Here is a 26,938-nt window from a genome sequence, read left to right as displayed (position 1 = left end):
TGCTGGAGGAACATCAGCCAGTCTCGCAGATGAGGCGATGCTCATCTTCCACCTGGGCAACTTCCAAATGGATAGCATTAACATCGACCTCTGCAGTTTCCCTTAAACACTGCCACCCTTCCTTCCCATGGCCTTTCTCCCAGCTCGCGTTCTCTCTCTCTTTTCCCCTTTCCCTCTGTCTCCTTTCAGAGCCAAAATCAATTCTCACCTTTACTCTTACCATATCCAACTAACACCTTTTGTTGGTCTGGACTCCTCCCCCTGCCAGTCTTCAGTCATTATCCTGACGCCTTCCTGTTCTTTGCTTGTACCTTGAAGAAGGGCTCAGGCCTGAAACGTGGGTCATATATCTTTACCTCCTATGGATGTCGCTGAGATCCGCACATTTCTATGTGTTTTTAAACACGCGAATCACAACCCAGACTTCCCGATGAGAGTGAGTCAAAGGACTTACCCCCCCCACCCTGCTACTCAGTTTCCCTCATAGCGTTGAAGTCACATGAACAATGTACTTGTAGTCAGCAGTTTGGAGGAGATGAAAGTTATTGAGAATGACAGTTTATTGACATGTACACAAGTACAATGGACAGATGCAATGAAAGATTTACTTGCTGCAGTTTTCCAGTTACACAACCTAACAATTTCAGTGCAATTAAGATGCTGTGAAAGGAAAAAAAAAGGATAATAAATATAAAAGGAAGAGAAAAATAAATAATTTTTTTTTAATCCACATGGTTGGTTGGTAAGTGCAAAAAAAAAATGTGTTGCCTCATAACAGGCGATGAAATTTTCCATTCAAAACATCCATCAAAATTCATTCTCGATTCAAACCAGGCATGACCACTATGGGCAGTTGACACTCGAAAGCTATGGTTGGAAATGATCATGATAAGCGATTGAGCCCTCTCCTTCATATGCACAGTAAAAGTGTTTGAAATTAAAGCCAATAGAACGTTCGAGTGGCTGTGCGTGTTCATTGACATGCCCTGATTCTCCCTGGCACTCATTGCTTTCACACTGACAGAATGTGTCCATCCGTCATGGACGCAAACCACCATAGTGCAGCGATTACTGGTCGAGAACCCGAGGTTAAAGCCTGAAAACAGCCCATAGTGCTGTTTTTTTTTAAATCTGGGGGCACAAAGTGGAATCATTTCTCCACGAAAAACAACCTGGATAAGGATCATGTCAAAACGACTGCTCAGAGACCCTCCGTCATGGCACTATTTGCAAGTCAGACATACGCGTAAATGTTTATTTCAGCTTGGCCAAAAATAAGCCACCAAAGCATCACAATTCACAGAGATTTAACTTGCCACTGCAATTAGCACAGCCGTCGGTTAGTTTCAATTTAAATTCTTCAAATATCTGCCTGGAATAAGGCCAACGCAAATAAAATACTCCAGATGGAACACTGGATGTCAAACTTGCTCCAAAATTGATGGTTCTGAAGCTTCACTGCTCTAAGACGTGTGTATGTTTGGCTGAGCTATTTTGATGATACAGATCACTAGGTTCCGAGAAGTCTGTAGTTTAGATATACTGAACTCTCCCGTGAAATGGCAAAATCCCTCTTATAATGGAAACAGCCAGACTGGCTGAAGGAAAACATGGAAGCAGATGCTCCCCATAATAACATTGTGAGGCCCATTCTCAGAACCAGCATGGCTGTAAATAAACCTCTGGCCAGGATACATGCATTCTTGAATCTGCAATGTTTTTATCTGGATGTTAACCACCACTAGTATTGGTGACGTCTTCAACTTGCTTGCAATCGGAAAGAAAAGACTTGCATTGATATAGCATCTTGTTTTTGTGAATATTTTGTTTTTGGTTTGACAGACTCGTGCATTTCAAACAGGAGAACATTTGTCCCCTTTTACAGAGGATAATATACCAAGTTTTTTTTTAATTCCCCCCCCCACCCCAAAATAACAATGGTTACAAACAGGTCACAAAAATAACACAGGCCAAGATGATATGCAAGCAACCCAAGTAAACTGAAACAAAACAAAACTGAAAGAGATGATATCGGGTCTCGGAGTCATTTCTTCCATCCTGGCATTTCGGGACTGGTGTGAAGCTACCATCAAAGAAAGGAAAGGAGGGTGGGGGGTTATATATACCCCAAGTACAGCTGCCACACTTCAAAGTACGTGCTATACCTTCCCCTCCAGGCGAACACAGCTCTGCATCTCAGCTACGAGTCAGACTTCTACGTAACTGCTACACAGCCAAGGCGACCTTTGCAAACTGAATTTGATACTTGGACAATCGAAAACTCACATCCAGGATATTCCCCAGCAGGAACAGCTCAGAGTCCTGTGGAAAGTCCACCCCTGTGATTTTCTCCAAAATATACTCTCCTAGATCTAACCAAAAGGGTCTCACCTTGGTGCACAGCTGGGTTGAATGTACAAAAGGTTCCTGTCTCTATGCCGCATCTAAAACACAATTCTGACATTCCTGATTTTACCTTTCTGTAATTTTTGCGGCAGAAGATACAGCTGGGGCAGGAGATTGTACTGCACCCACCTACATTAATGACCGCTGTCAGGCTGTCCCGACACAAGGCGGACCAGCAATGCTCATGAATTGTTGTTCCCAAGGCATCTTCTGCAATCTTAGAACATTCCAAACTTCTGAACACTCAATGACAGCATCAGGAGGGCATTGAGACCTGCGATGTATGCTAGCATACATTTAATCTGAATACAAAATTGTCTAGAAAAGGGCCAAACATCTTGCTTTACTGATGCTTATAAAAGAGGTGCATATGCCACAATTGAAGCCTGTAAAACTTTTAAGCAACTGTGTTGCATTCATTGACACACACTCACTGATACACCTTCACAAATTGTGTCACACTGACTTTGCATCTATTCATAGGCCAAGTCATTCATTCAGACATGTGTGGGATCAATGTGTCATGATTAAATGACTGGTTCTGTGATCGAGAAATCTAAGTTACTATTTGCTTGCAATGCTCTGTTTAACATTCTGTCCCAGCACAATGAATATTCTGTTAAAAATAACATACTAAGTTCATAACACCTCCATACAACTGCTTTTCTTAGCACTGTGTGTGATATAAACTGTGACTTTACTGGAACATACAGATGGTCCTCTCCTTACAATGGCTCGACTTAAAATTTTTCAAAGTTACAATAGCACGAAAATCACCCTCACTTCCCAGCCATTGATTTTAGTTCAATGCTTCAACCATTCTTCAGGCCTAGTGTGCTTTCAGCTGTGTGCGTTAATGGTGAGTACCCGCACAACTTAACACTTGTCATCCGTTGACAGCAGCCCCACCAAAGCCAGGTGCTCTATTCTTTTCCGACTTGCGCTTCCCCCCAGCTCCCCCCCCAACCAAATGACGAAGGGTCGGTCAGAACGCAGCGCAAGTTGAGGAGCACCTGTAGTTACATTTGCTGGTTTGAACAGCTCAGAGGCAATTTAAGAGGCAGCGCAGCCCTATTATAGCACCACTGACCTGGGTTTGAATCCAGCGCTGTTCGAAACCAAGCATTAGCCTTCAGCTTGATTTCACAATTTCACTAATGGTTTGATCATTTACAATTTGATTGGCACCTTGGCCATAATATTCGAATCCAACATAATTTGCATATCAAGCAACTGGCCAGATCAAAAAGAAGTTTCAAATATTAGTGTCAACCACAGCAAGACAACCAAACTAATCATCTAGTTCCCTCGTCATTTACATTTCCCAAACTCTTATTTAAATGGATATACGCAGTAAAATCCATGTTATCCATTGGCAACTGGCAAGAAATTAAAGCACAGAAAATGGATAGTTAACATTGGCACGCCTCGCCATTAATTCACCAAACATGCAACTCACAATCTCAAGCAACCGGAAAATACACATCCGGCATCTACCAATCCCCCATAGGTGCCAGATTCCAGGGGTTTTACTATAAATACAACAGGAACCCTTCCCTGTTCATATGGAAACTCTCATCAGAATGCTGATAAAAATGAGAAGAACATCTTCTACATGCTCCTTTGTCTGTACACAACATGCAAAATTGATGCTAATCCTTCTCACTCTTTTCAAGAGATTGTCTGAATCTCAAACTTCATTGACAATTGTTTTAAATCGCGTCAGCGTGTGTCAACTAATTAAGCGCACACCAAATCAATAAGTGATCATTGTGGATGACCTTAATATCAGAAACAATTGGCTTACGGAGTGATTTTCACCCAAATCTAATTAAGAAATTTAATTATGAACTAAGTTGTAATGAGTGGGTTAATGGATGGCTGTTAATGCAATTCTCTGGATATGTCGACATGTTAAGAATCCTACCTAGGTCATTGAATACTAAAATAAATCTAAACTAAAAGAGAATCATTAACTGTAAAACACCTTCTCGACAGCCTCAGGATCACACTGCAGGAGTTCTTCAGGGCCGTTTCCCAGGTTCTACCATCTTCAGCTGCCTGATCCTTCTCCTTCCGTTCATCGTGGGTCAGAAGTGCAAGACTGACACCATGGCCTATCAATGGTGTGCAACATTCAGGTGAAGAACATGCCAAGCAATAAAGAAATGACCCCTGTGTGATAGGCCTTCTTTGTGGTTGCTGGTTTGATCTTGTAACAACACACACACGTTGTCGCTGGTTTCTCTAAATAAATTGATTGTGGCAGGTAATAGTACAAAGAGCAGTACTGCCCAAAGGGGAGACCTTTCCTGATCTCACCTCATTCACTCATACAAAGTGAGCTGGCAGCAGGCTGCTGGCTGAAGAGGATCTAAGTTGTGGGTTATTAATGGGACAGTTTTAAGGGAAAATGGTTCTTTGTTTGGTTAAACCAGAGTGGCCGCAGGAGAGCGTGGAGGTGATGATAGATTCCTATAATCATAGAAATGTGGAAGCAAGGAAGGCAGCCGTTAGGTCGATTAAAACCATGCTAGTTCCCTGCCTTGTCAGTCATATTTCCCATTGAATCATGGAGACACTGCAAATCTATTGGAGATAACTTCTTCCTTTCCAAAGGAAGAGGATGAACAAGCACAGCAGGGCTGGTATAACTCATGAACTGGAGCGGAAATATCAGGACAGAGCTGTGTGGGCACAAAAGAAATTTGAAGATCTCACCAGAGGGGTCTCGATATGAAGATACTGGCTAAATTAGAATGTTCTGACACAAGGCGACAAAAATTTTGCGGAAGATGAAGGTTTCAGTCAGGCTTGCTGGAATGTGGGAACCAACATCATTTGGAGATCTATCACGGTTGTGCAGTATGGTAGCTGCTTAGCAACAGTCCAGAAGTCTATACAGAGGGTCATTACAACAGCCAAGAGAATGATTGGAATCTCCCTTTCCTCTATAGACCACATTTACTGGGAGCTTCTTCTAAACCGGGCTCAAGGAATTATAAAAGACTCTTTCCATCCAGCACACAGCATCGTCAACCCACTACCATCAAGGAGGTGGTACAGGAGCATCAAAATCAGGACTGTCAGGCTGGCAAATAGTTTCTTCCCACAGGGAAATAGTTTTTTCCCGCAAGCTGTGATACTGATGAACTGCATCCTTTAAATGTGACGGTCATCCCAAATATTTATACATATTTATATTGATTGCTTATGTGAACTTTCTGAACTGTGTTTTGTGTGTACCCCGTGGTCTGTTCCAACGGGTTGTGTAGGTACAATCAGATAATAAAGTTGAACTTGACATCTCGAAATTATGAGTTCAAAAATTAGGGATAAAACGGAATTCAATTGGCAGTTAAGTTAATGGTGAAGGTGAGACCACAATACAGGAATAAATAAAGAGGTATATTGAGTAGGTAAATAAATGGCAAATATATTTCAAGGTTGTGAACTCTGAAGTGATTTTTTTTTTAAAAAGCCAGAAAGAGAAAGAGTGTTGTCAACCAATGTTCCCTCTAATTTTTAGGAGTCAAAAATCTTATGCTGTGGGCATTTTTTTTTCCTGTAATCGAAGTATGTGCGCACTGAGTGTTTGTGCAAATGTAAACTTGAAATTGTTTCAAGACAACTTTGGCACAGCCTATCTCTCGTGCCTAATAAAACTGTACTGGCAGGTTTTAATACAAGTATAATTTCATTCTACAAAGTATTTAGTTAAGATTTTATTCTAAACTTTGAACTACATTGTTCAGTTTGTCATTCCATTAAATAAAACATCAATGAGTATTTCTTAATTTTATGTGATGCAATGTCTGAATAAATTAATAACAATAAACCCCTGTCAATTCACAGATTATTATTATTGCTGGAAATGGTTAAATCAAAACTCATTCAATTACAAAGCTAGTTGACAAACTATCTAGATGCTTCAGGTGAACATCTTGGCACACATGGCCCAGTTTATTACTACATTATTTTAGGTAACTAACCTGTTAGGCGCACATTAATTTCCTTCGTGCGCTGGGTGCAAAACACAGGAGCGCGCATCCTTCCTAGAGGGAACAGTGCTATGAACTTCTTGGTGGGGGGGGAGGGGGGAAGAACAAAACCGATTCAGCTGCTGAAGGAACTCAGCAGTTGAGGCAGTAACTGTGGAGCATGTGTTTCTGATTGGGACTCTCCATCAGGACTGGGTGTGTCAATGGGAGATAGTGCACAGAGGTGAAGGGGGGAGGGGGGAGAGGAAAAAAAATTTGCAGGAGTGGGCAAGCAACAGGTGGACCCATAATGAGGAGGGATTGAGGGGAAGATGGAGCCAGGTGAGGGAGAGAGAAATAAATTGGGTCACAGAGGGACGTGGGCTGGATGGAAATAAGGAGTGGATCTGGGTGGAGCATAAGGATTGGGATTCGGGAATATTGATAACTATGATCAGCAAAAAATGGCAACAGAGGGGGCTGCAGCCAAATGAAGCAATAAAAGTGGTGCTATGCAATGTCAGAGGGAAGGAGGAAGTGGTGCATCACACCAGGTATTGCACCCCTGCCCCCCACCACCCATACTCGCCCAAGCCTTGGTTGCAAAATAGTCTGGCACCGGCCCTGATAGAACGATTGAGCAAGCGGAGGCTTTCTAACCCCTCGAAAGAAGTAATACCTCTCTTTAAGTTATTAAATGACTTGAGAGGATAGATGCGGGGAAACAATTTTCACCTTTTGAGTGCTTCCGAAACAGGGAGGAATAAAATGAAAGATATCCTCTGACACATGAAATAAATAATTTAGCGGGAAAGGTTTTGTACAGAGTGTACTGCCATGTGGAGCAGCGGAAGCAGAAAGCACTAACGCAGGGTCTGGAGAGGCTTAGAGCACGTGTCCAGAAGAAGATTAGAAATGAGAAGGGGCTGGCTGTGAACAGAGGAGTATGGGACTGGTTGGGAGTTTAAATACAACAAAGAGGGGTTTGTGTGGAGCAAAAGAATATTGGGCGGATCAAATGGCCTGCTTCTGTCCTGTGCATTCATTGCAAACTTCTGTTCTGCACCGCCTCTGTCTCGACGCAGAATTCAGCAAGAACTCTTGCAGGGCCTTTTTGCTGCCGTCGACTTGTGTATAAATTGGCTTCCCCTCGTCTGTGAGAAGTTCCAGGGGAGGAGTAAGGTCAATACTGCAGGCAGGGTTGGTAAGAACGGATGGAGAAAGAGCAAACTTCCTACCTCCCCTTAAACTGCCTAAGTAGTCTGGCACCGGCTCTGATAGAACGATTGAGCAAGCGGAGGCTCTCTAACCTAATCAAATGCGTTAGAACCCTGAACCTTGAGACGTTTTTCTTGATTTACAGATGCAATTAGCAGTGATCCCTTGTATTAGTCGGAGCTTTAGGCTGCGGTCCAGAAAGATGCCCAGTTATTTAGCTGGAGTGCCTTTACCTTCATAAATCTAATAGACCACATTTACTTTTATTATTACCCCAAAATGCCAAATCAATGATAATGGATAGATTACAAAGCCTTTACATTAATATTTTAAACTCTACTTTTCATTACTTCCCAAAAAAGAGAGATGAAAGAATAGCAGTGAAAATAAGTATCTTGAGTTAGATACCAATATTGGTTTAGAATTGTCAACACCTGCTTCTAACCACAGCAATGAATTGATTTGAAACAGCTTCCCAATAAGCCGAGATCAACTTTCCATAATAACATACGTTATCAGTTAAGAGTCCCATGCTCTTCCTCAGTGATTTCCATGCTGCAAAGTGTGAGATTAGCCAAGAAAGACAGGTCAGGACGTTTGCTGAACAGGTAAGAAATTGAATTTACTGATGAGCTGACAGTTTCAGAGAACTGGACAAAGAAAAAGCCTTGAATTTAATCCAGTTATGAGAAAACATTGGGACATTTGAGAGGAGAGAACACACAAACTGTAGATGCTGGAAACTGAAGGCAAACATAAATCTGCTGGAGGTCACACAGCAACAGGGGGAGAAAAACAATGGTCAATGTTTCGAGCTGAAACTCTTTGTTGAGGCTGTAAAGTAGAAGGGAGGGAGGGGGTGAGAATAGAAGTGGAGAGATGAGAGAAGAGAGTGAGAGAGGGGAAGGGAGGGTGGTGAACGGGGGGGCTCACGAGAGAGGGGGGGCTCACGAGAGAGGGGGGGCTCACGAGAGAGGGGGGCTCACGAGAGAGGGGGGCTCACGAGAGAGGGGGGCTCACGAGAGAGGGGGGGCTCACGAGAGAGGGGGGGCTCACGAGAGAGGGGGGCTCACGAGAGAGGGGGGGCTCACGAGAGAGGGGGGCTCACGAGAGAGGGGGGGCTCACGAGAGAGGGGGGGCTCACGAGAGAGGGGGGGCTCACGAGAGAGGGGGGGCTCACGAGAGAGGGGGGGCTCACGAGAGAGGGGGGGGCTCACGAGAGAGGGGGGGCTCACGAGAGAGGGGGGGCTCACGAGAGAGGGGGGCTCACGAGAGAGGGGGGGCTCACGAGAGAGGGGGGGCTCACGAGAGAGGGGGGGCTCACGAGAGAGGGGGGGCTCACGAGAGAGGGGGGGCTCACGAGAGAGGGGGGCTCACGAGAGAGGGGGAGCTCACGAGAGAGGGGGGGCTCACGAGAGAGGGGGGGCTCACGAGAGAGGGGGGCTCACGAGAGAGGGGGGGCTCACGAGAGAGGGGGGGCTCACGAGAGGGGGGGGGCTCACGAGAGGGGGGGGGCTCACGAGAGGGGGGGGGCTCACGAGAGGGGGGGGGCTCACGAGAGGGGGGGGGCTCACGAGAGGGGGGGGGCTCACGAGAGGGGGGGGGCTCACGAGAGGGGGGGGGCTCACGAGAGGGGGGGGGCTCACGAGAGGGGGGGGGCTCACGAGAGGGGGGGGGCTCACGAGAGGGGGGGGCTCACGAGAGAGGGGGGGCTCACGAGAGGGGGGGGCTCACGAGAGGGGGGGGCTCACGAGAGAGGGGGGGCTCACGAGAGAGGGGGGGCTCACGAGAGAGGGGGGGCTCACGAGAGAGGGGGGGCTCACGAGAGAGGGGGGGCTCACGAGAGAGGGGGGGCTCACGAGAGAGGGGGGGCTCACGAGAGAGGGGGGGCTCACGAGAGAGGGGGGGCTCACGAGAGAGGGGGGGCTCACGAGAGGGGGGGCTCACGAGAGGGGGGGCTCACGAGAGGGGGGGGCTCACGAGAGGGGGGGGCTCACGAGAGGGGGGGGCTCACGAGAGGGGGGGGCTCACGAGAGGGGGGGGCTCACGAGAGGGGGGGGCTCACGAGAGGGGGGGGCTCACGAGAGGGGGGGGCTCACGAGAGGGGGGGGCTCTCGAGAGGGGGGGGCTCTCGAGAGAGGGGGGCTCTCGAGAGAGGGGGGGCTCTCGAGAGAGGGGGGGCTCTCGAGAGAGGGGGGGCTCTCGAGAGAGGGGGGGCTCACGAGAGAGGGGGGGCTCACGAGAGAGGGGGGGCTCACGAGAGAGGGGGGGCTCACGAGAGAGGGGGGGCTCACGAGAGAGGGGGGGCTCACGAGAGAGGGGGGGCTCACGAGAGAGGGGGGGCTCACGAGAGAGGGGGGGCTCACGAGAGAGGGGGGGCTCACGAGAGAGGGGGGGCTCACGAGAGAGGGGGGGCTCACGAGAGAGGGGGGGCTCACGAGAGAGGGGGGGCTCACGAGAGAGGGGGGGCTCACGAGAGAGGGGGGGCTCACGAGAGAGGGGGGGCTCACGAGAGAGGGGGGGCTCACGAGAGAGGGGGGGCTCACGAGAGAGGGGGGGCTCACGAGAGAGGGGGGGCTCACGAGAGGGGGGGGCTCACGAGAGGGGGGGGGCTCACGAGAGGGGGGGGGCTCACGAGAGGGGGGGGGCTCACGAGAGGGGGGGGGGCTCACGAGAGGGGGGGGGCTCACGAGAGGGGGGGGGCTCACGAGAGGGGGGGGGCTCACGAGAGGGGGGGGGCTCACGAGAGGGGGGGGGCTCACGAGAGGGGGGGGGCTCACGAGAGGGGGGGGGCTCACGAGAGAGGGGGGGCTCACGAGAGAGGGGGGGCTCACGAGAGAGGGGGGGCTCACGAGAGAGGGGGGGCTCACGAGAGAGGGGGGGCTCACGAGAGAGGGGGGGCTCACGAGAGAGGGGGGGCTCACGAGAGAGGGGGGGCTCACGAGAGAGGGGGGGCTCACGAGAGAGGGGGGGCTCACGAGAGAGGGGGGGCTCACGAGAGAGGGGGGGCTCACGAGAGAGGGGGGGCTCACGAGAGAGGGGGGGCTCACGAGAGAGGGGGGGCTCACGAGAGAGGGGGGGCTCACGAGAGAGGGGGGGCTCACGAGAGAGGGGGGGCTCACGAGAGAGGGGGGGCTCACGAGAGAGGGGGGGCTCACGAGAGAGGGGGGGCTCACGAGAGAGGGGGGGCTCACGAGAGAGGGGGGGCTCACGAGAGAGGGGGGGCTCACGAGAGAGGGGGGGCTCACGAGAGAGGGGGGGCTCACGAGAGAGGGGGGGCTCACGAGAGAGGGGGGGCTCACGAGAGAGGGGGGGCTCACGAGAGAGGGGGGGCTCACGAGAGAGGGGGGGCTCACGAGAGAGGGGGGGCTCACGAGAGAGGGGGGGCTCACGAGAGAGGGGGGGCTCACGAGAGAGGGGGGGCTCACGAGAGAGGGGGGGCTCACGAGAGAGGGGGGGCTCACGAGAGAGGGGGGGCTCACGAGAGAGGGGGGGCTCACGAGAGAGGGGGGGCTCACGAGAGAGGGGGGGCTCACGAGAGAGGGGGGGCTCACGAGAGAGGGGGGGCTCACGAGAGAGGGGGGGCTCACGAGAGAGGGGGGGCTCACGAGAGAGGGGGGGCTCACGAGAGAGGGGGGGCTCACGAGAGAGGGGGGGCTCACGAGAGAGGGGGGGCTCACGAGAGAGGGGGGGCTCACGAGAGAGGGGGGGCTCACGAGAGAGGGGGGGCTCACGAGAGAGGGGGGGCTCACGAGAGAGGGGGGGCTCACGAGAGAGGGGGGGCTCACGAGAGAGGGGGGGCTCACGAGAGAGGGGGGGCTCACGAGAGAGGGGGGGCTCACGAGAGAGGGGGGGCTCACGAGAGAGGGGGGGCTCACGAGAGAGGGGGGGCTCACGAGAGAGGGGGGGCTCACGAGAGAGGGGGGGCTCACGAGAGAGGGGGGGCTCACGAGAGAGGGGGGGCTCACGAGAGAGGGGGGGCTCACGAGAGAGGGGGGGCTCACGAGAGAGGGGGGGCTCACGAGAGAGGGGGGGCTCACGAGAGAGGGGGGGCTCACGAGAGAGGGGGGGCTCACGAGAGAGGGGGGGCTCACGAGAGAGGGGGGGCTCACGAGAGAGGGGGGGCTCACGAGAGAGGGGGGGCTCACGAGAGAGGGGGGGCTCACGAGAGAGGGGGGGCTCACGAGAGAGGGGGGGCTCACGAGAGAGGGGGGGCTCACGAGAGAGGGGGGGCTCACGAGAGAGGGGGGGCTCACGAGAGAGGGGGGGCTCACGAGAGAGGGGGGGCTCACGAGAGAGGGGGGGCTCACGAGAGAGGGGGGGCTCACGAGAGAGGGGGGGCTCACGAGAGAGGGGGGGCTCACGAGAGAGGGGGGGCTCACGAGAGAGGGGGGGCTCACGAGAGAGGGGGGGCTCACGAGAGAGGGGGGGCTCACGAGAGAGGGGGGGCTCACGAGAGAGGGGGGGCTCACGAGAGAGGGGGGGCTCACGAGAGAGGGGGGGCTCACGAGAGAGGGGGGGCTCACGAGAGAGGGGGGGCTCACGAGAGAGGGGGGGCTCACGAGAGAGGGGGGGCTCACGAGAGAGGGGGGGCTCACGAGAGAGGGGGGGCTCACGAGAGAGGGGGGGCTCACGAGAGAGGGGGGGCTCACGAGAGAGGGGGGGCTCACGAGAGAGGGGGGGCTCACGAGAGAGGGGGGGCTCACGAGAGAGGGGGGGCTCACGAGAGAGGGGGGGCTCACGAGAGAGGGGGGGCTCACGAGAGAGGGGGGGCTCACGAGAGAGGGGGGGCTCACGAGAGAGGGGGGGCTCACGAGAGAGGGGGGGCTCACGAGAGAGGGGGGGCTCACGAGAGAGGGGGGGCTCACGAGAGAGGGGGGGCTCACGAGAGAGGGGGGGCTCACGAGAGAGGGGGGGCTCACGAGAGAGGGGGGGCTCACGAGAGAGGGGGGGCTCACGAGAGAGGGGGGGCTCACGAGAGAGGGGGGGCTCACGAGAGAGGGGGGGCTCACGAGAGAGGGGGGGCTCACGAGAGAGGGGGGGCTCACGAGAGAGGGGGGGCTCACGAGAGAGGGGGGGCTCACGAGAGAGGGGGGGCTCACGAGAGAGGGGGGGCTCACGAGAGAGGGGGGGCTCACGAGAGAGGGGGGGCTCACGAGAGAGGGGGGGCTCACGAGAGAGGGGGGGCTCACGAGAGAGGGGGGGCTCACGAGAGAGGGGGGGCTCACGAGAGAGGGGGGGCTCACGAGAGAGGGGGGGCTCACGAGAGAGGGGGGGCTCACGAGAGAGGGGGGGCTCACGAGAGAGGGGGGGCTCACGAGAGAGGGGGGGCTCACGAGAGAGGGGGGGCTCACGAGAGAGGGGGGGCTCACGAGAGAGGGGGGGCTCACGAGAGAGGGGGGGCTCACGAGAGAGGGGGGGCTCACGAGAGAGGGGGGGCTCACGAGAGAGGGGGGGCTCACGAGAGAGGGGGGGCTCACGAGAGAGGGGGGGCTCACGAGAGAGGGGGGGCTCACGAGAGAGGGGGGGCTCACGAGAGAGGGGGGGCTCACGAGAGAGGGGGGGCTCACGAGAGAGGGGGGGCTCACGAGAGAGGGGGGGCTCACGAGAGAGGGGGGGCTCACGAGAGAGGGGGGGCTCACGAGAGAGGGGGGGCTCACGAGAGAGGGGGGGCTCACGAGAGAGGGGGGGCTCACGAGAGAGGGGCTCACGAGAGAGGGGGGGCTCACGAGAGAGGGGGGGCTCACGAGAGAGGGGGGGCTCACGAGAGAGGGGGGGCTCACGAGAGAGGGGGGGCTCACGAGAGAGGGGGGGCTCACGAGAGAGGGGGGGCTCACGAGAGAGGGGGGGCTCACGAGAGAGGGGGGGCTCACGAGAGAGGGGGGGCTCACGAGAGAGGGGGGGCTCACGAGAGAGGGGGGGCTCACGAGAGAGGGGGGGCTCACGAGAGAGGGGGGGCTCACGAGAGAGGGGGGGGCTCACGAGAGAGGGGGGGCTCACGAGAGAGGGGGGGCTCACGAGAGAGGGGGGGCTCACGAGAGAGGGGGGGCTCACGAGAGAGGGGGGGCTCACGAGAGAGGGGGGGCTCACGAGAGAGGGGGGGCTCACGAGAGAGGGGGGGCTCACGAGAGAGGGGGGGCTCACGAGAGAGGGGGGGCTCACGAGAGAGGGGGGGCTCACGAGAGAGGGGGGGCTCACGAGAGAGGGGGGGCTCACGAGAGAGGGGGGGCTCACGAGAGAGGGGGGGCTCACGAGAGAGGGGGGCTCACGAGAGAGGGGGGGCTCACGAGAGAGGGGGGGCTCACGAGAGAGGGGGGGCTCACGAGAGAGGGGGGGCTCACGAGAGAGGGGGGGCTCACGAGAGAGGGGGGGCTCACGAGAGAGGGGGGGCTCACGAGAGAGGGGGGGCTCACGAGAGAGGGGGGGCTCACGAGAGAGGGGGGGCTCACGAGAGAGGGGGGGCTCACGAGAGAGGGGGGGCTCACGAGAGAGGGGGGGCTCACGAGAGAGGGGGGGCTCACGAGAGAGGGGGGGCTCACGAGAGAGGGGGGCTCACGAGAGAGGGGGGGCTCACGAGAGAGGGGGGGCTCACGAGAGAGGGGGGGCTCACGAGAGAGGGGGGGCTCACGAGAGAGGGGGGGCTCACGAGAGAGGGGGGGCTCACGAGAGAGGGGGGGCTCACGAGAGAGGGGGGGCTCACGAGAGAGGGGGGGCTCACGAGAGAGGGGGGGCTCACGAGAGAGGGGGGGCTCACGAGAGAGGGGGGGCTCACGAGAGAGGGGGGGCTCACGAGAGAGGGGGGGCTCACGAGAGAGGGGGGGCTCACGAGAGAGGGGGGGCTCACGAGAGAGGGGGGGCTCACGAGAGAGGGGGGGCTCACGAGAGAGGGGGGGCTCACGAGAGAGGGGGGGCTCACGAGAGAGGGGGGGCTCACGAGAGAGGGGGGGCTCACGAGAGAGGGGGGGCTCACGAGAGAGGGGGGGCTCACGAGAGAGGGGGGGCTCACGAGAGAGGGGGGGCTCACGAGAGAGGGGGGGCTCACGAGAGAGGGGGGGCTCACGAGAGAGGGGGGGCTCACGAGAGAGGGGGGGCTCACGAGAGAGGGGGGGCTCACGAGAGAGGGGGGGCTCACGAGAGAGGGGGGGCTCACGAGAGAGGGGGGGCTCACGAGAGAGGGGGGGCTCACGAGAGAGGGGGGGCTCACGAGAGAGGGGGGGCTCACGAGAGAGGGGGGGCTCACGAGAGAGGGGGGGCTCACGAGAGAGGGGGGGCTCACGAGAGAGGGGGGGCTCACGAGAGAGGGGGGGCTCACGAGAGAGGGGGGGCTCACGAGAGAGGGGGGGCTCACGAGAGAGGGGGGGCTCACGAGAGAGGGGGGGCTCACGAGAGAGGGGGGGCTCACGAGAGAGGGGGGGCTCACGAGAGAGGGGGGGCTCACGAGAGAGGGGGGGCTCACGAGAGAGGGGGGGCTCACGAGAGAGGGGGGGCTCACGAGAGAGGGGGGGCTCACGAGAGAGGGGGGGCTCACGAGAGAGGGGGGGCTCACGAGAGAGGGGGGGCTCACGAGAGAGGGGGGGCTCACGAGAGAGGGGGGGCTCACGAGAGAGGGGGGGCTCACGAGAGAGGGGGGGCTCACGAGAGAGGGGGGGCTCACGAGAGAGGGGGGGCTCACGAGAGAGGGGGGGCTCACGAGAGAGGGGGGGCTCACGAGAGAGGGGGGGCTCACGAGAGAGGGGGGGCTCACGAGAGAGGGGGGGCTCACGAGAGAGGGGGGGCTCACGAGAGAGGGGGGGCTCACGAGAGAGGGGGGGCTCACGAGAGAGGGGGGGCTCACGAGAGAGGGGGGGCTCACGAGAGAGGGGGGGCTCACGAGAGAGGGGGGGCTCACGAGAGAGGGGGGGCTCACGAGAGAGGGGGGGCTCACGAGAGAGGGGGGGCTCACGAGAGAGGGGGGGCTCACGAGAGAGGGGGGGCTCACGAGAGAGGGGGGGCTCACGAGAGAGGGGGGGCTCACGAGAGAGGGGGGGCTCACGAGAGAGGGGGGGCTCACGAGAGAGGGGGGGCTCACGAGAGAGGGGGGGCTCACGAGAGAGGGGGGGCTCACGAGAGAGGGGGGGCTCACGAGAGAGGGGGGGCTCACGAGAGAGGGGGGGCTCACGAGAGAGGGGGGGCTCACGAGAGAGGGGGGGCTCACGAGAGAGGGGGGGCTCACGAGAGAGGGGGGGCTCACGAGAGAGGGGGGGCTCACGAGAGAGGGGGGGCTCACGAGAGAGGGGGGGCTCACGAGAGAGGGGGGGCTCACGAGAGAGGGGGGGCTCACGAGAGAGGGGGGGCTCACGAGAGAGGGGGGGCTCACGAGAGAGGGGGGGCTCACGAGAGAGGGGGGGCTCACGAGAGAGGGGGGGCTCACGAGAGAGGGGGGGCTCACGAGAGAGGGGGGGCTCACGAGAGAGGGGGGGCTCACGAGAGAGGGGGGGCTCACGAGAGAGGGGGGGCTCACGAGAGAGGGGGGGCTCACGAGAGAGGGGGGGCTCACGAGAGAGGGGGGGCTCACGAGAGAGGGGGGGCTCACGAGAGAGGGGGGGCTCACGAGAGAGGGGGGGCTCACGAGAGAGGGGGGGCTCACGAGAGAGGGGGGGCTCACGAGAGAGGGGGGGCTCACGAGAGAGGGGGGGCTCACGAGAGAGGGGGGGCTCACGAGAGAGGGGGGGATGTCCATGACAATAAATTCTGATTCTGACAATCTACACTTGCACTAAAATTCTTACTTGCGGCAGCTGAATAAGTACTTGTGTTTAAAAAAAAATACCCAACTCCAATAGTATGCGTTCTATTAACCTAATTAAAAAAGACATAATAAATATAAAAGATAAATGATAAATATTCTCAGTTACAGTTAGTGCAAGAAACAAAAGTGGCATTTCAATAGCACAGATAGGTTTTTTGATGGTGCCAGAGAAGTTCATGGTTCAGGTGGTGTAGGAGAGCTATTGGAAAAGAGCCATTCTTGAAGCACAAAAATCTGGACTTCAGGCTTCTGTACCTTCTTCTCGAAGGTAACAGTGAGAAGTGGTTGAGACCAGGATGATGGCGGGGGTGGGGGGGTGGGTCCATTATGATGTAGGCACAACCTCACATAGATGTCTGCAGTGGATGGGAGGTCAAAACCCATGATCGCGTGGCCGTGTTTCTACTTTCTACGTTCCTAGGCACTCAAATTGCCAAACTAGGCTGTGATGCAACCAGAGAGTGGACGTTCCACAATATGCCTACAGAAACTTTACAGCATATTCAAATCTCTTCAGACTTCTTAGAGGCCTTGGTGTGCCTTTCTCAATATGCTGGCTCCAGAAAAGGTCCTCTGATATGTGGACTCTCCACGTCTGTCCCATTAATGCAGACAGGTATGTGGTCTCTTGGCTTCCCCTTCTGATAGCCGCAATAAGTTTCTTAACACAGAGAGCAAGATAGTTGTTCTGGCTCCACATAGCCAGATTCTCGATCTGAGTCATCCTTTCCTGTTATTTATCCAACAACAACAGTGTCATAAGCGAATTTATACACTGTGCTGGAGCCAAACTTCCCTACGCAATCGTGAGTGCGTCGGGAATGGAGCAAGAAACTTTGCTCACAGCTGTGGGTAGCCCTGTGTTGATGGTCAGCGAGGAGGAGGTGATGTTGCCGATTTACTCTGGCTGGCGTGAGCTGATGAAGTCAGGGACCCAGTTGCAGAGGGACGGACAGAGTCGCACATCCCTTAATTTGATCGCCAGTTTTGCTGGTGCGATGATGTTGAATACCGAACTGTCGTCGAAGATCAACAGCCTGATGTATGTGATCCTATGAAGAGTGGGAGGCAAACAAGGTGGCTTCTGCTCGACCCAACTGTGATGATGGGCAAATTGACGTGGGTTTCGGTCCTTCCTGAGACAGGAATTCATTTGCTCCATAACCAACTTCTCGAAGCACTTCATCGCAGCAGACACAAGTGCCACCGGCCAATAGTCATTTAAGGTTTTTACGCAGCCGCTGAATTTGGGAAATTATTCCCAAATTTCCGGAATGCAGACTGTGCAAAAAGATTGGAGCAGAAATGAGTGACTCGTTCCCATTCCGAAACATTACCTGCGGAGCCCCTGGACATTCACTGCCAACTGCCTCCAGTCTAAAGTGGACTGCAGACGATCCACAACAATGGGCTGATGAAGACCACATAACTGGTGACATCAACCTACATTCAGCCTACGCAAGTACAGCACGTCCGTCTAAATACGCAGCGGTATGCATACAAAGGTCACTCTGTGCAAACAGCCGCTCTGAAAGGCAAGTGTGAAAATTGATGACGGAAAAATAACATTATTTATTTGTTAAAAAACAGGTCACCTTGTCCTTCTTGGACACCACCATAATGGATGCCCTTTTGAAGTCAGTGAACTATAGCAAGGAGAAGGTGGAAATTACTCAAAAACTCCCTCCAGTTGGTTCACGCACGTTTAAGGACACAGCCAGGGATGCTTTCTGAGCCAGATGCTTTCCGAGGGAAGTCTTTTCTGAAAATTTGGTTCACATCAGCATCTGAAAGTTGAAGCACTTAGTCTCCGGGGGCTGGGTGGATTTACGTTCTTCCATTTTTTGGCACCAGTAATGCAAAACCCTGAATCAATTTTTGAGATCTGATGCAAATGTGATTAAGTATTATATAAATGGAATTCTTTAATATGTGAATTGCCTTGTCAGGGCTGGAACCTACAATCAATCAAATCCACACCTTTTAAATTATACATTTCCTAATGATGGCACTCACATGTGTTCTGTTTGCTATGTAACCAGCTTTTCTTTTAATTTCTGATCTGAATTTAGCAATTCAGATTTTTGTGGCTAAGCAAACAAAAAGGTATTTTTGCTCATGTACAAGACACTAGAGCTAAACATAAATGGCCATTATTGCTCTGAATTAAGTGGTAAAATCTCTTAAGAATAAATGCAACTGCTGCTACTACACAATTCATCTACATTGGAGTAATAATTATCAATCTGGCTTTAGACTAGTTAACAAGTCTAATGACAAGGGGGAGTATGTCTTCATTTTAATTTAGACACAGCACAGTAACAGGCCCTCCAAGTACAACAATTAACCTAAAATCCCAATACAGTTTTTGAAGAGATGCAGACATGGGAAGAACTTGCAAACGCCTCACAGACAGCACCAAATTCTTCATATGACTGCATCCATTAGATTGTTTTTTTTAAACTTGTGGTCACTTTTGACTTTACCAAGTGCCAAAATCTAACAGAGCTGGTGAAACTGAAGGTAAAAATCAAACTGAACAGAGGTGGCCACAGTTGGGTATAAGTCTAGTCACATCTGGAGGCAGTTTGAGAAAGGCCTACTGCATACAAATTTCACTTCATTTTCAAGAAGGGAACTATTTGCTTTGGAGAAAGTTCTGAGAAGGTTCGTAGGGGATAAGGGTGTTGTTTTCTTCAGGGATATTTTTTCAGGTCAGGCCTATGCTCTTGGGACTTCAGAAGAGATAATACTATTGAAACATATACAGGTTCTTCTTCTTTGGCTTGGCTTCGCGGACGAAGATTTATGAAGGGGGTAAAAGTCCACATCAGCTGCAGGCTCGTTTGTGGCTGACAAGTCCGATGCGGGACAGGCAGACACGGTTGCAGCGGCTGCAGGGGAAAAATGGTTGGTTGGGGTTGGGTGTTGGGTTTTTCCTCCTTTGCCTTTTGTCAGTGAGGTGGGCTCTGCGGTCTTCTTCAAAGGAGGTTGCTGCCCGCCAAACTGTGAGGCGCCAAGATGCACGGTTTGAGGCGATATCAGCCCACTGGCGGTGGTCAATGTGGCAGGCACCAAGAGATTTCTTTAGGCAGTCCTTGTACCTTTTCTTTGGTGCACCTCTGTCACGGTGGCCAGTGGAGAGCTCGCCATATAACACGATCTTGGGAAGGCGATGGTCCTCCATTCTGGAGACGTGACCCACCCAGCGCAGCTGGATCTTCAGCAGCGTGGACTCAGGAGAGGGAGTTTCATTGCCAGAAAACCACCCCGATATCAAGAAGCATCATGCATGCATCGAGTAATACAAGCTGATAATAAAATTAAAATTGGCGCAGAAGTTCCAGGAGAGAAACTTTTTATTCTGCATTTCAGATATTTTGGTCGTGATCTGTGAATTCCCCAAGGGGAGTATCTGTTACCTAAATTTCTGTAATGCCTGTGCTATCCTGATGTGACCTGACAAGGTAAAATCTGGAACTCGAGGCTTGCTTGTCTGAGATAGGTTGTCAGAGGAACATTGCTCAGAAAGTCACAAAACCTTGGAACTTCCATCCCAGTGAACTGTGAGTCAGAACTGCTGGTTCCCAGCAGAGCTGAAGGTTGTGGAAATAGGCATGGCAGTTAACACAGAATTAATTCTCATCTAATTATTGTTCCTTCCTGGTGGTGAACAGAACATTATCGGAGAGGAGGCAGATGACCATTAGTTATTCACCCTTGCAAAATAACGTAATACAAAAACACACAAAAGATGTGGGAGCTTACTATGTGATTTTCTTTCCCCCAGCCTGTACACCCAATCTCCAACATGTACCAATCAGATTCGTGTCTCTGACTATATGATGCACAGCTGTAATCTCAGATAATTCTCTCTCTTTGATTCTTGTTTTCCATTCACAGGACATACAAGTCACTGGCAATTCTATCATGCATTGACCATCCCAACTCCCTGTGATGACCCAGTTAAGTTAATGGCATGAGAATCTCTCTAGGCATTTGGCTCATTGACTTGATTATATTTTAGTGGTTTTCTCAGTCGTGGTGCTTGGCATTGGAAAACCAAGAGCACCGTTCTCTAGTGCATATCAGAACCGCACCATAAATGACCAAGGGGCAACAGGCTAGGCCCTGCCGTTCAATCATGAGCTGATCTGTTTTCCCACTCAGCCCTGCTGCCCAGCCTTTGCCCCACAAACCCACCTTCAGAACAATAAACATTCTGGCAGACACATCTCAGTAAGCTCGATGATGACAACTTGCCCCATGTGTTGTCCACGGTACAATTTCTCACCGTTTATGGGCAAAACCCCATCCAAGTTACTTCTCCCTGCTCTGACAAGATGCCTCCGTAAACACGTCATGGTCACATTGCCTCATAGGCAGAGACCAGGTTCCAATTTCAAGTTTTACCTTTGGGGTTTCTGTCAACATCCAGACACTGAAAAAACTTGCAGGCTTTGCACAGAATAAGGCATGATTGTCCTTTACAGCACGGAGTGCATCTTTTACCCCCAACAAGTCACAACAGGGGAAAATGTCCTCCATGCATCCAGCAACACTGGAAGAATTTTACAATTTTCAGTACAGGTCATCTATACTCTGGGGAACACACGTTCCATCTACTCAATCTGTAAGTTTTCAGCAAAACCAGTCGAGTGAATCTTCACTTCATTTCCTCCACATCAAGTCCGTCCGTCCTTCTGGATGAGGAGAGCAAGCCTGTACACAGCACTCCAGTTCTCGCATCACGGTGCTCTTTAACTTGGACTAATTTTACAGATGCTCGACCAGAGGAATGAGGATACACAAAGGGGATGTGAACTTGAGAACTAGTCTTAATAAACCCAAGCAGAATGACAACTAATCTATCTTTGCGCTCAGGATCTGTGCAATAATGGGTCGCAGAAGGTTGTGGTAGGAAAACATCCAACACAGTCCATCAATAGTCAAACTCTAATGTACAAAACACGTTCTGTCCCTGAAAGATTTGTGTAATCTGACAGAAAGTACGACACAATGCTGACTGGTTTATCTCCTTCAAACAGCTTTAATTAGAAAGCTTCTGCCTGATATTGCTTTATGCTTGGAGTCTTGCGAACCCACACAGATAATAGCAAAGTGACAACACTTTGGAATCTTCAAGCTTCTCAGGTTGATCTTACCATTTTGTTTTTTCCTGTAGGCACCTCATTAATTTCTTCATCCTGAGATAAATAGTTTTTGAAACAATTCCAAGATCCATACATTATGGAGCACAATTTGTGTCCAAAGAGTGCAAAATGCTTAAAATGGAGAGACATCGATACTCATAAATGACCCTCAAATTGTATTCAAAATAATTGATTGCAGAGTATATAGTCAAACAAAAAAAATAAAACCATCTTTTTGGGCACAGGTATGTCTTTTCCGCTGTCAAAACACTTGTCAGTAATTGAAATTCATAAATTTGATCTTTCTGAAATGAAAATCACATTTGAAAACCCACTAAAATAAATTACTACACTTCTCCTTTGAAACTGAGCACTTGAATCACCAAGGCATAGAGGAATTCAGGTGAAATGTAGATGGGTACTTGATGCCAGACATGGACACGGTGCCTCTGCTCTCATCATCTCCACCCCGCAGAACAACACATTGTCTTGAACCTCTGCAGGGCCAATCCTCAATCATTAGGCAGAAATAAAATCTGAACTGAACAGGAATGTCCTGCATTAGTTATTAATATCAGGATATCCGTCAGAACATCAGCATGAATCACATGGAGGTTCAGTGGCCACTAGAACTGAAACAGAAGCCCCAAAGCTGGTTTCGAGTTGATCAACTCCCCCTCCCACCAAGTTTATGGCCAGCCTTCCCACTGCCTCATGCTTCACACATTTCTTCAAAGTGAAACTGCGATTTACCTGCTATTATTTTCAGTCTGATATTAGTTTTTTCATTGCTCACAATATAGCCTTTCCTTCCTTCTGGACACTTGAGGGAGGTTGAAATAAACTGCATTGTTTGACAACTCGTTTCAGTCTCCCAGAGATCACAGATTTATACAGCTCAGCAACAAACCCTTCGGTAGAACTTGTCCTTGCAAACCTCGTTACCTCCCACGATTAGACGCAGTTTCCTGTCCTTGGTCAATATCCCTCTAAATCTCTCCTACCCCCATGCACCTGCCCAGAACACTTCCTCTGACCATTTGCTCTTTTTTCTCCCTCCCCAGAGTACTAAGGTGCTAAAACTTGTTTAATTTCACATTTTGTTTCATTTATATTCCAGTATTTCCCTTTTTGTGACAGTCAGCCATTCAAACAGCCTAGGGACAGGCCTCTCACCCACCAAGTCCAGTGGCAGCAAATTAGCCCACCAACTTGCACGTTGGAGAAAACCGGCAGCGCTCAAAGGAAATTCACACAGCCACTAGGAGGAGTTAAAACACGAAAGTCTGCAGACACCGTGGTTGAAGTAAAAACACAATGCTGGAGAAACTCAGCAGGTCAAACGGTGTCCTTTATAGAGCAAAGATAAAGGTACATAACAGACCCTTTAAGGGTCTCTGTGCTTTCCCACTGAGGTCCCAGTAAATCGTCATGTCAATGACCCGTGTTTACAACCGGGTCAGATTGGATCATTCACACTGAACCAAGAAAAGCAGATTCAGTGCGAGCTTTACACATCCCTGGTCAAAAGGAGGCAAGAACTTCAGTGTTACAGCGTCAATGTCCTGAGAAGGCAGGAAAACCTTTCACACTGGAGCCGATGCATTTTTCATCAGTTCTGATACTACCTACCTTGGCGGGTAAGAACTGGAACAAAAATGACCCCCCCCTCCCCCATACCGTGTTGGTCCTGTTCACACGGGCAGGTGAAACGGTAAAAAGACTCTCAGGGGTGGTGTAAAAGCACCTTCTTAAACCCAGGAGCTGTGAGGGAGCATTGTGAACCACTGTGACAAAGGTCTGAGCGATTATGAGACCATCATAAACCACGAGGGGAAAGGCGGTCGAGCTTGTCATCTTCTCCAATTGGAGTCATGATAAAACTTTACGACAAAGACTAGCATGCCAAGTATTCTGGGATTAAGTCCTTATGACTAAAGTTGGAAAATGTTTGTTTTTCTCTGTAATCACCAAAGCAGTCATTAAATTACATCCTGACTGGAAAATCTCCAGCCACTTGCCTCACCACTTAGCTTTAGCAAAAAAACACAGAAATGCTGGAGGAAGTCAGCAGCTCTCATGGTGTCCAAATATTCCAAATTACAATTCTCTCTCAATCAGCTCACTGCTGCTCATTGCCCCAAGTCCACTTAACTACAGTAAAATTCCCATTATCTGGAAATCAAGCAACCGGCAACCCCAAGCAACTGGCAACAAAAAAAAGGAATATAAAATAAATAAAAACTTAAATATAAGTTTAAAATTGTAAACGTAAATGGTCTCCGAAGCAACACACAAACCCTTGGTGAAGATGGGAGAAAATATTCAGCCAGTGAGGCAGATGTTTGAATAAAGTTGTGTTTGAATAAAATGGCGGTGCCCAGGATGAAGAGCCGGCCAATGCCGCTGGTCGCTGGGACGATTCTTCCAAAGTGTCTCCCAAACCCTGTCTGGTAAGAGTCTTTATCTTTATTCATATATTATTAAGTATTTTAGTCAGGCTTTATCTGTAAAGGGGGAAATTAAGGGTTAATTTCGATGGCTGCACGGTTAGTGCAACACTGTAGAGTGCCAGCGACCGGGGTTCAAATTTAAATTTAAATTGTGTAAGTTACGGCGGAGATTACCTGATTAAAGTGATCTTTACATAATTAAGGACAATACTTTTTTTTAAAATTACATTGTCATTTATCTTTTAAACTATTTATTCTTAGTGCTGTTGCATTAGGCATTGCAAGGGCAAATCTCAGGCAACCGGAAAATTCCCATAGGTGCCAAATACCATGGGGTCTTACTGTATTCGCAACACACCCCAAACTGCCTAAATCCAAAAGTTCTCTGCAAAACCATGTTTCATCGCTTATCAGATCATATTGGACCAGCATTTCTTTGTAAATAAAGACAACTGTGAGCTCTGTAAAACTTTGACATTTTTAAATGTAGATATACAGCATGTTAACAGGCCCAATCACACCCAATTAATCCACAACCCCTGGTAAATTTTGGAGGGAGGGAAGAAACCAGAGCCCTCCTGAGGAAAGCCCACGCAGACACAGGGAAAACGTACAAACTCCTTATAGACAGCGCAGGATTTGAACCCCAGTCCCGATCGCTGGCACTAGGATAACCATTACTTCCTATCCAACGTGCAACTGTCAAACCATATGCTTCTGCAGATTCAGGCAACTTTTAAAACAGAGAAGGAAATCATGTTTAACCGATCTCCAGAACACAAGCCTCCCAATCACAGGTGGTCATTGGCGATTTATTTAATAATCTCTGACCAATCTACTTAATGAAACACGCCACATTAATTGCCAACAGACTCCAATAGAAAGCTTGGACAACCTATAAATAATGGGGAATTTATCCGTCTGAGTCATGTTACACATCAATACAGCTATAACTTGCATTTACCAAGGACCAACTCCATAAAATCTATTTCAGCTCTTTGTTCATTATCTCCAAGAATATCTTGCAAAGTACCTTCCAAATCTTTTTGGCAGCAACATTATTTTTACATTGAGCCATTTATGCCGAGGTATAAATTTAAAACAAAGAAAGTTCTTCACACACAAAAAAAACATAGCCCCTTAAACCTGCTATTAACAACTATTTTTAAAATTTTTAAAATTAAATTTAAACATACAGCACACCAACAGGCCATTTCAACTCTACAAGTCCATGACCCCCACTCGACACCCAATTAACCTACACCCCCAGTACATTTTGAATGGTGGGAGGAAACCGGAGCCCCCGAAGAAAACCCATGCAGACACAGGGAGAATGTACAAACTCCTTACAGACAGCGCGGGATTCAAACCCAGGTCCCGATTGCAGGTGCTGTCAAGGGGTTGCGCTAACTGCTACACTAACTGTTATGCTCTTTTACCAACCAAGTTCAGCACTAATTCCCCAGCATTCAGAATAAACAGTTTAAAAGACAAAAGACAATGCAAAATGTCAAGTGATTTGAAAAAAAATATGAATGCAACTTTGAGTTGCAGTGACAACCTCTCTTTAATTAACTTTTATTCTGCCTCTAAATCCTAGAGATAATATCACTCGTACGGTGCTAAACATCTACCTTCATGGAATTCTCCATCAAGTGCGGGACGGTTAGTGTAGTGGTTATTGCAATGCTGTTTTAGCGCCAGTGTTCGAATCTGGCGCTGTTTTTAAGGAGTTTGTATGTTCTTCGTGGGTTTCCTTCGGATGCTCCAGTTTTCTCCGACCCTTCAAAGCATACCAGAGTAGTAGGCCAATTTGATGTAAATGGGTGTCATGGGCTGAAAGGGCCCATTTCCGTACTGGATGTCTAAATTTAAAGTGAATGATAGCACCTTTTGAAAACATTGACCACTACTATTTCCACAATCCAGAAAGGCAGGATGCAACTCACCACCTCTTAACATTGCTCATAACACAAACTCCTCTGCTCCTCCAACCGTAACATCAGCCTTTCAACCCCAACCTTCACAGACCTCTGCTTCTCCCAGCCCGCTCCAGAGTGCTTCCCAAGTTTGTACCTCCAGACTCTGTTTTGTGATCCAACAGAAGTCCATCAGACTGGGTGAAACTAAAATGTCGTGGCTTTGACGAGGCATTCTGGACCAAAGCAACAGTAGATCGTGCATAACATGATGGGAGAAAAGTCAATTCAAGTCTATTGTCATCTGATTGCACAACTGCAACCCAACGAAACAGCGTTCTCCAATCCTCTGTGCAAAACACGCAGATATGCAACTATAACTCGTAGACTTGTCTAACAATACATATGCAGGACAAGTATTCATATATACAAACAAATAAACAAAAATATTGTTTTGTGAATACGAGAGATTTGAATGGTTAATGTAAATGGTTGCTTTGGTCGTTCAGCCTTCTCACTGCCTGTGGGAAACAGCTGTTCCTCAGCCTGGTGGTGCTGGTTCTGCTACTACTGTATCTCTTCCCCGACAGAAGCTTTAAAAGATTCTGTGTGATGAACATTTGAATGGAGTTAAATGACAATGCGCATTAATGTAACACCATTTAATATGGTAAGACGTTCCAAGTTGCTTCACAGGAGTATAAACAAAATTTGATTTGCTGATCTGCATTGGATAAGTCGATTTGAAAAGCCCTCCACATTCCTTGCCTCTCTCTTGCCCTGTAATCTCCCCCAGCCTCCAACAATCAAATTCTCAACTTTTACACATCCCTAATGTATTAGAATGCCATCAGTGCCTTCGACCACTGGGCTCTCAGCTCTTAAAACCACTCCTTCAATCTTGTAGTCTTTTACGATGATCCTTAAAACCCACTTCTTTGAGCGGATTCACGCTAATGTCTGCTCAACTTTCCAAGTGGAAACATGGGCATTCAACTGGTGAATTGGAAGTCATTCCTGG

At 51.2% G+C, this 26,938-nt stretch overlaps 1 protein-coding gene and 1 long non-coding RNA gene across 9 annotated transcripts in view; one reads left to right on the top strand and one right to left on the bottom strand.

Moving 5' to 3' along the window:
- The window catches only part of auts2a (activator of transcription and developmental regulator AUTS2 a), a 1,173,696-nt gene that overhangs the window by 1,117,227 nt on the left and 29,531 nt on the right, over positions 1 to 26,938 (bottom strand). The window lies entirely within an intron of this gene.
- Positions 16,735 to 26,324, top strand: LOC138749950 (uncharacterized). Its single transcript, XR_011348971.1, has 4 exons — positions 16,735 to 17,008; positions 22,666 to 23,998; positions 25,599 to 25,663; positions 26,103 to 26,324. It is a non-coding gene; the product is annotated as an uncharacterized lncRNA (long non-coding RNA).

The sequence above is a fragment of the Narcine bancroftii genome, chromosome 14 (genome assembly GCF_036971445.1).
Source record: "Narcine bancroftii isolate sNarBan1 chromosome 14, sNarBan1.hap1, whole genome shotgun sequence".
In the NCBI taxonomy this organism is placed as follows: Eukaryota; Metazoa; Chordata; class Chondrichthyes; order Torpediniformes; family Narcinidae; genus Narcine; species Narcine bancroftii.
Note: the sequence above shows the minus strand (reverse complement) of the source record. Positions and strands in the feature narration are given on the sequence as shown.